The 7,446-nt window shown below is 43.0% G+C and overlaps 1 long non-coding RNA gene across 1 annotated transcript; it reads right to left on the bottom strand.

The window, feature by feature from the left end:
• Positions 1–3,644: 3,644 nt before the first annotated feature.
• Positions 3,645–4,259, bottom strand: LOC123978098. Its single transcript, XR_006826866.1, has 3 exons — positions 4,178–4,259; positions 3,979–4,088; positions 3,645–3,780 (listed from the first exon to the last, which is right to left on the bottom strand). It is a non-coding gene; the product is annotated as an uncharacterized LOC123978098 (long non-coding RNA).
• Positions 4,260–7,446: the final 3,187 nt, after the last annotated feature.

Genomic DNA, 7,446 nt, shown 5'->3' with positions numbered 1-7,446 from the left:
ATGACACCTATCGGTCAATATTTTTAAATGTCCTGCCCCATCCAGGCTGTGATTGGTCGATTCATGACAGTTGACATTGATGAGCAACATTCAGCACACAGCTGCTTGAGAGACACCTGAGCGGGACGAAAGTAACAAGTGTTACTTTTGGACAGCAACTCCTGACATATCAACACAGTGTATTTTTATACTGAAAAACTCTGACAGGGCAAATTTCAGGGTGTTAAAGCACTAAATAACCTGTAGATTAATCCTTACTGTGACACATGAAACGATAGACACAACAAAATTTGAAAAAAGGTCCCGCTTCAGAAATTTACTTACTGTGCTTGAAAACAGCTTTCCGGAGACTACTGCGGGAAACGTGGACGAAATCACGCGATATTTGGCAGCTCCATCAAGGGTTGCGTGCTAAAGGTGCTGTCAAAGCTTGGACTGCAAATGCAGTCAGGGCTCTGAGAAAGTCCCGTGTTACTTTCACCCCTGCTCTCCCCTACTGGATATCGCAGTCAAAGATGTTGCCCCATTCTTTTCTATGAATGTTGCTTATGCCAAAGTCTCCACAGACCATGCTCACAGTGCTTCTCCTGTTAGGCTGATTGAGAGCATTGAAATTTAAGACTTCCTGTTGGCTCCCCACACACACACAAATTAATTAAATCAGATGGCTCTTGTAGACTTTCTAAATGGATCCAAGTCTCATAGTACAAAGAGTAATGTAGTGGGTGTGAAACCCAGAAAATTATTATTTTACAGTTACTCCTACAGTCTTACAGTTACTACATTAACGGTGGAGGATACAGCCTGCTGCTGGACCTTCACTTGAGGAAGTAGAAAAAGAGCATTTAGATGATAACCCACACTGGAGTCTAATAAATCATCTTTTCTCAAAAATCTTTTTCCTCAAGTGGTTTTTCTATCAAGTGTCTAATGAGCAAACACGTTTGTTCTAAAAGCTACTGGCTCTTTCCTGTTTCATATTTGGCTGTAAGATTTCCTGTGTGGGGTTTCTGGTTGGCTGGCCTTGATTTTGTGGATTTCTTTTACTCAATTAATGCTACTACTGAATATAAATATGTGCTTGTGCTGTGATTTTCTTAAAGCTAGTTTTAATCAGAGAGATAATCAAATTCCTGGGAACAGTTATACAAATGTGTGCATGCACGCTCCTCTGTCCGTGTGCTTCATCTGGTGAGATGAAATTAAATGGAATGTAGTGGCAATCATAATAAGATTTGGGTAATGTGGTGTATACTGTAAGCTGCAGCAAATCACAGTAAAGAAATGATGAGGCGTTACCTGGTTATTTACATGATTGATGCAAACGCTACAGAGGGTTGCAGCTCACACCAAAAAGAAGAAAACATTGTTAGCCGTAACCCTAGCTGTACTTGAATCACTGTTAGAGGTAGCTGGAATGATTGTGCAACCCAACATGTTCCCTTAAGTGGATATGAAGATCACATAAACGTATATTTAATGCAAATAGTTTTAGTTGTATTAGCAAAAAAGTCCTCAGAGCTAAATTGCAAAGTACTTTTACCCAAAGCAACTTACAATTGCTATACATGTCAGAGGTCACACACCTGTGGAGCAAGTAAGGGTTCAATGTCGTGTTTAGGGACTACATTGGTGGATGCGTCACAGTGGGGAATTGAACCGGGGTCTCTCACGCCAAAGCCATGTGTCCTATCCACTGAACCATCGCCACTTTGTGCAAGTTAAACTGACCAGAAAACTTTGTCTGCAAAATGCAAACATCAACAACCTGCTGATGTTCAGCAAGTATAATGTTTCCCATGTTCATAATCTTAGTTTAGCATATTAGCATGCAAACATTTGCTAATTAGCACTAGTACACTGTAGATGCCCCACAACCCTGTACGCAGGATAAGCGGTTGACGCTGGATGGATGGATGGACACAGTAAAAGCTTAGTACAAACACTGGCTCCCTTTACACCTGGCGTTTATGGATTGCATCAGCAATATCTCCACCTCCGTGGATTTGGAAGATGTCGAGGCTTTTTGGGTCGAGGAGCTCTGGGACTCAGATGAAGACAGCTTCATTTTCCTCGTGGCTTGATATCTTCTCTCAATGACACTTTCCAGAGCCCAGTTGACTCCGATGAATCCAGTTTCTAGAATCACTGCTTTTTTTGTTTTTTGCTTTCCACCACAATTAATGCAGAAAAAGAAGAGAGTATGCTGGACTACACAAAAGGAACGTACCTATCTGTGAATGTGAAATCATGCGCTGTTGAGTTAAACTCAACATAAACTACTAAAATGACAGAAAAGAGTATATTGTGAAGAAAGGTAACACAAGGAAACACTACCAGGTGGAGCTTAAGATTCACTTTCCGGTTGGGCTCTTCCATCACCAACATCTCACTGCTGAAGAGAGAGGAAACGTTTGTTTAGTCCCTGGAGGAAATCAAATCACAGAAAGCTGCCTCAGAGATGGTTGAGAAAGTTATTATACAGTCTAAAGTTAGAGAGCATTTTGTGGGACCTCATAAACAAAAGGAAGATGTGGGTTCGGTTGTTTGAGCTGGACAGAGCGATCGGATCTCGCCGCTGCATCTCAGTTTAGAGTAATGTTGTGCTTTCTTGCATTGTGTAAAAACAAAAATATCCATATGGTTCCGTTTCTACTGACAAATTCAGATTTCTTGATTTGCAGATCAGAAGATGGGTAGACGCAGGTCTAAATCTGATTGAAAAGTGAAAGTTGATGTAGATGTCTATTTCAACATGTGATTATGATCCGATTACTATTAAAATAGTGTAATTTATATGCTGAAGAAAGAAGCTTAAGGTGCAGGAAGAGGTATCTGTGGTAATTTCTTCACCACCACCTGTGGCTTGACTCCATCAGATAATATTTCTCTGTGGCTTTAAAACATGAAATAATTTCCTGATGTGGCCTGATCGCCCTAGAATTGTGTGGCCTCTTGGATCCCCAGTCCAAATACCACAAGGGTCATTCTCACAGTGGTGTACACCGCACCACACGCCGACTCCAACCAAGCCCGGGATTGGCCGAGTTCTCACGGCCTTAGGTCCTGCCGTGTGGAACAAAGTTCGACACAAAGCTCCTACTTGAGCATTGTTGCAGACCATGGACATGATGGCAGCGGCCTCTTTCAGCAGGATAACGCGCCCGGCTGCAAAGCAAAAACGGTTTGAGAAACACAACAACAAGTTTAAGACGAGTGAACACAAAGTCAAAACTCACCCTCACAGTCTCATGATGATGAGGACTGTGGGCCTTTAAAGTGTCAGGGATAGAAACCCGTGAGAGTAGGCGGGCTGTTTATTAGACATCTGTATCAGCACATTGAGAATTACTGCACTGACATTTTCTCTAAAACAGGCCCTTGAGACACGAGCAGTAAAACAACAGAACAGAACAGTGTGATTAAAACCTGAACCAGGGCTGTAAAAGAGCATCACCTGGCCCGAGCTGCCTGGTTTTATTTCTAGGAAAAGTGGACGGCTGAGATGAAGACAAAATGTGGACAACGCAGAGGCAGGTCAACACACACACACACACACACACACACACACACACACACACACACACACACACACACACACACACACACCAGGTCCTGAGTGTCAATTCTACTACTAACAAAGACTGAAGCCTCCTGCTGTACAAATTGACTCCTCATGTCTTTGTTGTCAAGTAACCAAGAGGTCAAGAACAATCTTCTGGGAGCTGCTCTGCTGATTGGTTTCTCTTCAGCTGCTCTTTGGACGACTGTCGAAGAGGCCTTGAGCAAAAGAATCAGATGAATCATGACTGTCTGTCCCAATACTGTCACAAATTTAGAAGATTTTACTGGCCCTTGGCTGTTTTATGTCAAGTATATTAATAATGTATACACTCACCGGACACTTTATTAGGTACACCTGTTACATTGCTTGTTAACACAAGTAGCTTATCAGCCAATCGTGGTCGAGACACCTACCCGTCAGCTGCAGCGTGTTTGTGTTGCCCTTCAGAATCCTGTGCTTGATGAGTACAACATCAGATGCTTATTGATTTCATCTTGTTTCTTCTGCGGGTTTATTGCCTGTGCTGTGGTTTTGAAATTGTTTATTAAGTCCATGACATGAACAAATATTTAAATCTCAAACCGAAGCTGATAATGGTGGCGATGACCTCACCGAGCGTGACGGCTGCACGCTGAGACTTGACACAAATGAGAAAATGAGGCAACCGGTTTGTCGAGGGTCCACCTGAGAGTCCACCGCTGAGCCTGCAGAGACGGCTGACCTCAATCTGAGTGTGATGGAGAGATGATTGATGTGAAAGGCGAGCAGAGAGGAGACAGACTCCGTTACTGTGTGAAAATGATTTGAGCTGATGAACTAATGAAAACACACAAATACTGATATGAAGTGGTACGTGGGAGATGAGAAGCCGAAGATAGAGATTTATACACACAGCAATGGATTTTTGAGGACTTTCATTGAGGACATTCAGTCCTTAACCCTTCCATATTCTCATCTATAAAGGGGAAATGTTGTAATGTACTTGGGTAATTTCATGCATTTGAGAACAGGTTTCCATTCTGTAGTTTTCACGGCTTTCATTATTTTAGTTATTATTTTTTTCAGTTTGAACCATATCTTACGTAACAGACTACATAAAATATGCGTGAAGCTTAGCTACTTATATCAACATGTTCACCAGACTGTATAATTTGTCATTTTCATTAAAAACAACACTAATGACTGGTTTCTGACGGGACGCCCCTCTCCTTGTTCGTCAGTGCCTAAAGCCTAGTTCACAGCACACGATTTGAAGCCCGATTTGGCATTTGCCGAGCTCGCCGACTGTCGGGCTGTGATCGTGGGCAAATGAGCGGTCGATCAACAGCCAGACGGCTCAAAACATTACTCATTGCTTAGAGTAGTTACCTTACTGTACTTATTATTCATTTACTTTTTTTGTTAGGTCAAAGGCGCCTTTAATAGAGTGCCTCACACTGTCTTTGGCAAAGAGGAATAAGATATCTGTTATCATTTTGCCTAGCAAAGACAAGGTAATAGAAGGACTTAGGCCCAATAGCAGGACTCTCCAGGAGCAGGTGCATTTAGTGTTTATTGAACAAAAGGGGTGATTAACCTACATGGAGGATGAGACAGGCAGTCCAAGAAAAACTGAGAAGGCAGGCAAGGACCAAAATACATAATCCACAACTGAACAGAGAGAAATCCAACACATAACATAAGCAAACAACGGTCCAACAACAACTAAAGCAAAGACAGAGACTAAATACACAAAAAGGTGAGGTGAAAACAATCAGACAAGCAACACTGACGGAAAACAAGAGACACGAGGCAGAACACCACAACACTTTTGTTTTCCCCCCCCATTCATCATGAGCTGAACTCAAAAGATCTAAGACTTTCTCTATGTACACAAAAAGCCCATTTCTCTCAGATATTGTTCACAAATCTGTCAGTTAGTGAGTGCTTCTCCTTTGCCGATAATTCATCGCAGGTGAGGCATATCAAGATGCTGATCAGACAGCATGGGGACTGCACAGGTGTGCCTTATACTCCTGGGTAGAGTCTACGTGCGTAGCTACGCCTTAGGCTATGCATGTATCCATGCATTTATACTTGTGCGTCGGTGTGTCCGTCATTCTGCAATTACACCCCCAAACGCTAGTCAGCGGTAGCGCTACAGCGTCCTGTGTTGACTTTTGCTGGCCGAGCAGGCTAACCTCCGGTTTAGCCCTCCGCTAATGTGAATGGGGGTAAAACTGTATACGTGCGCCTGGTATAGCCTTTTCAAATGTTATCAACAGAATGGATCACATTCTGATAGTTAAACGAGTCATTACGTTCGGTCAAATATATTGATCCATGTGCTACAGCCGCTGTTTTGAAGTAACTTCAAACACTGGGCACTTCCTGTCGGAGGCATTGCGAGGCTACGCGTCGCCTCGAGGTGTAGTTACATTTTTGAGGAGGTGCTTGTAAGGCTACGGCGTAGGGTAGGGAGGTATGCAGAGGCTACGCCGTCAATTCGACGGAGAAGTATAAATTTAGGCTGGCCACAATAAAAGGCCACTCCAGAATGTGCACTTCCATCACACAGCACGATGCCACAGATGTCACAAGTTTTGAGGGAGCGTGCAGTTGGCATGCTGACTGCAGGAATGTCCACCAGAGCTGTTGCCCATGAATTGAATGTTCATTTCTCTTCAATAAGCCATCTCCAAAGGCGTTTCAGAGAATTTGGCAGTATATCCAACCGGCCTCACAACCGCAGACCATGTGTAACCACACCAGCCCAGGACCTCCTCATCCAGCATCTTCACCTCCAAGATCGTCTGAGACCAGCCGCCCGGACAGCTGCTGCAACAATCGGTTTGCACAACCAAAGAATTTCTGCAGAAACTGTCAGGAATTAACACTGAAATTCTGGTTACAGGAGCTCTCAGGTCTTCAGTACAAACAAGTGAGGAGCAGATGTACTCAAAGCAACTAAACTGTTAGCCCACCATGACAGAAGAACTTAAAGACGGCGCTAGCCTACGGATCAGAGGCACAACTACTGATAAAACAGGACTACTAAAACGTCCCAGACCTACAGGTCATCTAAAATGCATTAAAACATTCATACTTCACTTATGTGTTTTCATTGTGCTTATACATGACACTAACCTGATAAAAGGTGAAATGAGCAGACAGGTCAACGTTATGCTGTTGCTGCGTTGACTCCTCGTAGCTAGTTTTGCGTCGTTCAGAGAACGTTTCGTTCATTTGACCTAATCTTGTATATGACTCAGGAGGAATGAGTAGTTTGAGGGAGTCATTCGTTCATTTTCACACATGCATGAATAGTATTGGACTCTTACGTTCACTCGTCACACGGCAGCTGCGTGTGCTCCGTCAGCACAGGAAACAGTTTAGATTAGTTCACGACTCTCAGCTGTGGGTCTCTGGGTTTGAGTCGTTCATTTGTCACGTGACAACTCGGCTACTGTGGAGCAGGAATGAACTAATCGTTCACCGCTCACATGGGTCCTCAGAGTCTCTCATCACTCGGCAGGCTGAGTTACTGCCAGCGCTGGAGAATGAGAGGCAAGCCCATTCTGCGTCCAGACCTGCCAAACTGCTGCGTTTATATTACGTGTTTATTTCTTTGTTCCTCTCTCTGTGCAGGAGTTCTTTAAGAACTTGGTATCTTTATCCAGATTATTATTAAATTGGTTGAATTTGAGTGTGTTTTATTCATCTAGTGTGTGTGTTTCTTCAATCTATAGATTTTACTCATGGATAGGGACCTTAGGCTACTGTATGAAAGAGCACTTTAGAGACATAAAGATAGTAATTATTATTATTTACATATACAGTGGGTACGGAAAGTATTCAGACCCTTTTAAATTTTTCACTCTTCGTTTCATTGCAGCCATTTT

Source organism: Micropterus dolomieu, linkage group LG10, assembly GCF_021292245.1.
Source record: "Micropterus dolomieu isolate WLL.071019.BEF.003 ecotype Adirondacks linkage group LG10, ASM2129224v1, whole genome shotgun sequence".
In the NCBI taxonomy this organism is placed as follows: Eukaryota; Metazoa; Chordata; class Actinopteri; order Centrarchiformes; family Centrarchidae; genus Micropterus; species Micropterus dolomieu.
The sequence above is the reverse complement of the archived record's forward strand: the minus strand, read 5'-3'. Positions and strand labels throughout refer to the sequence as shown.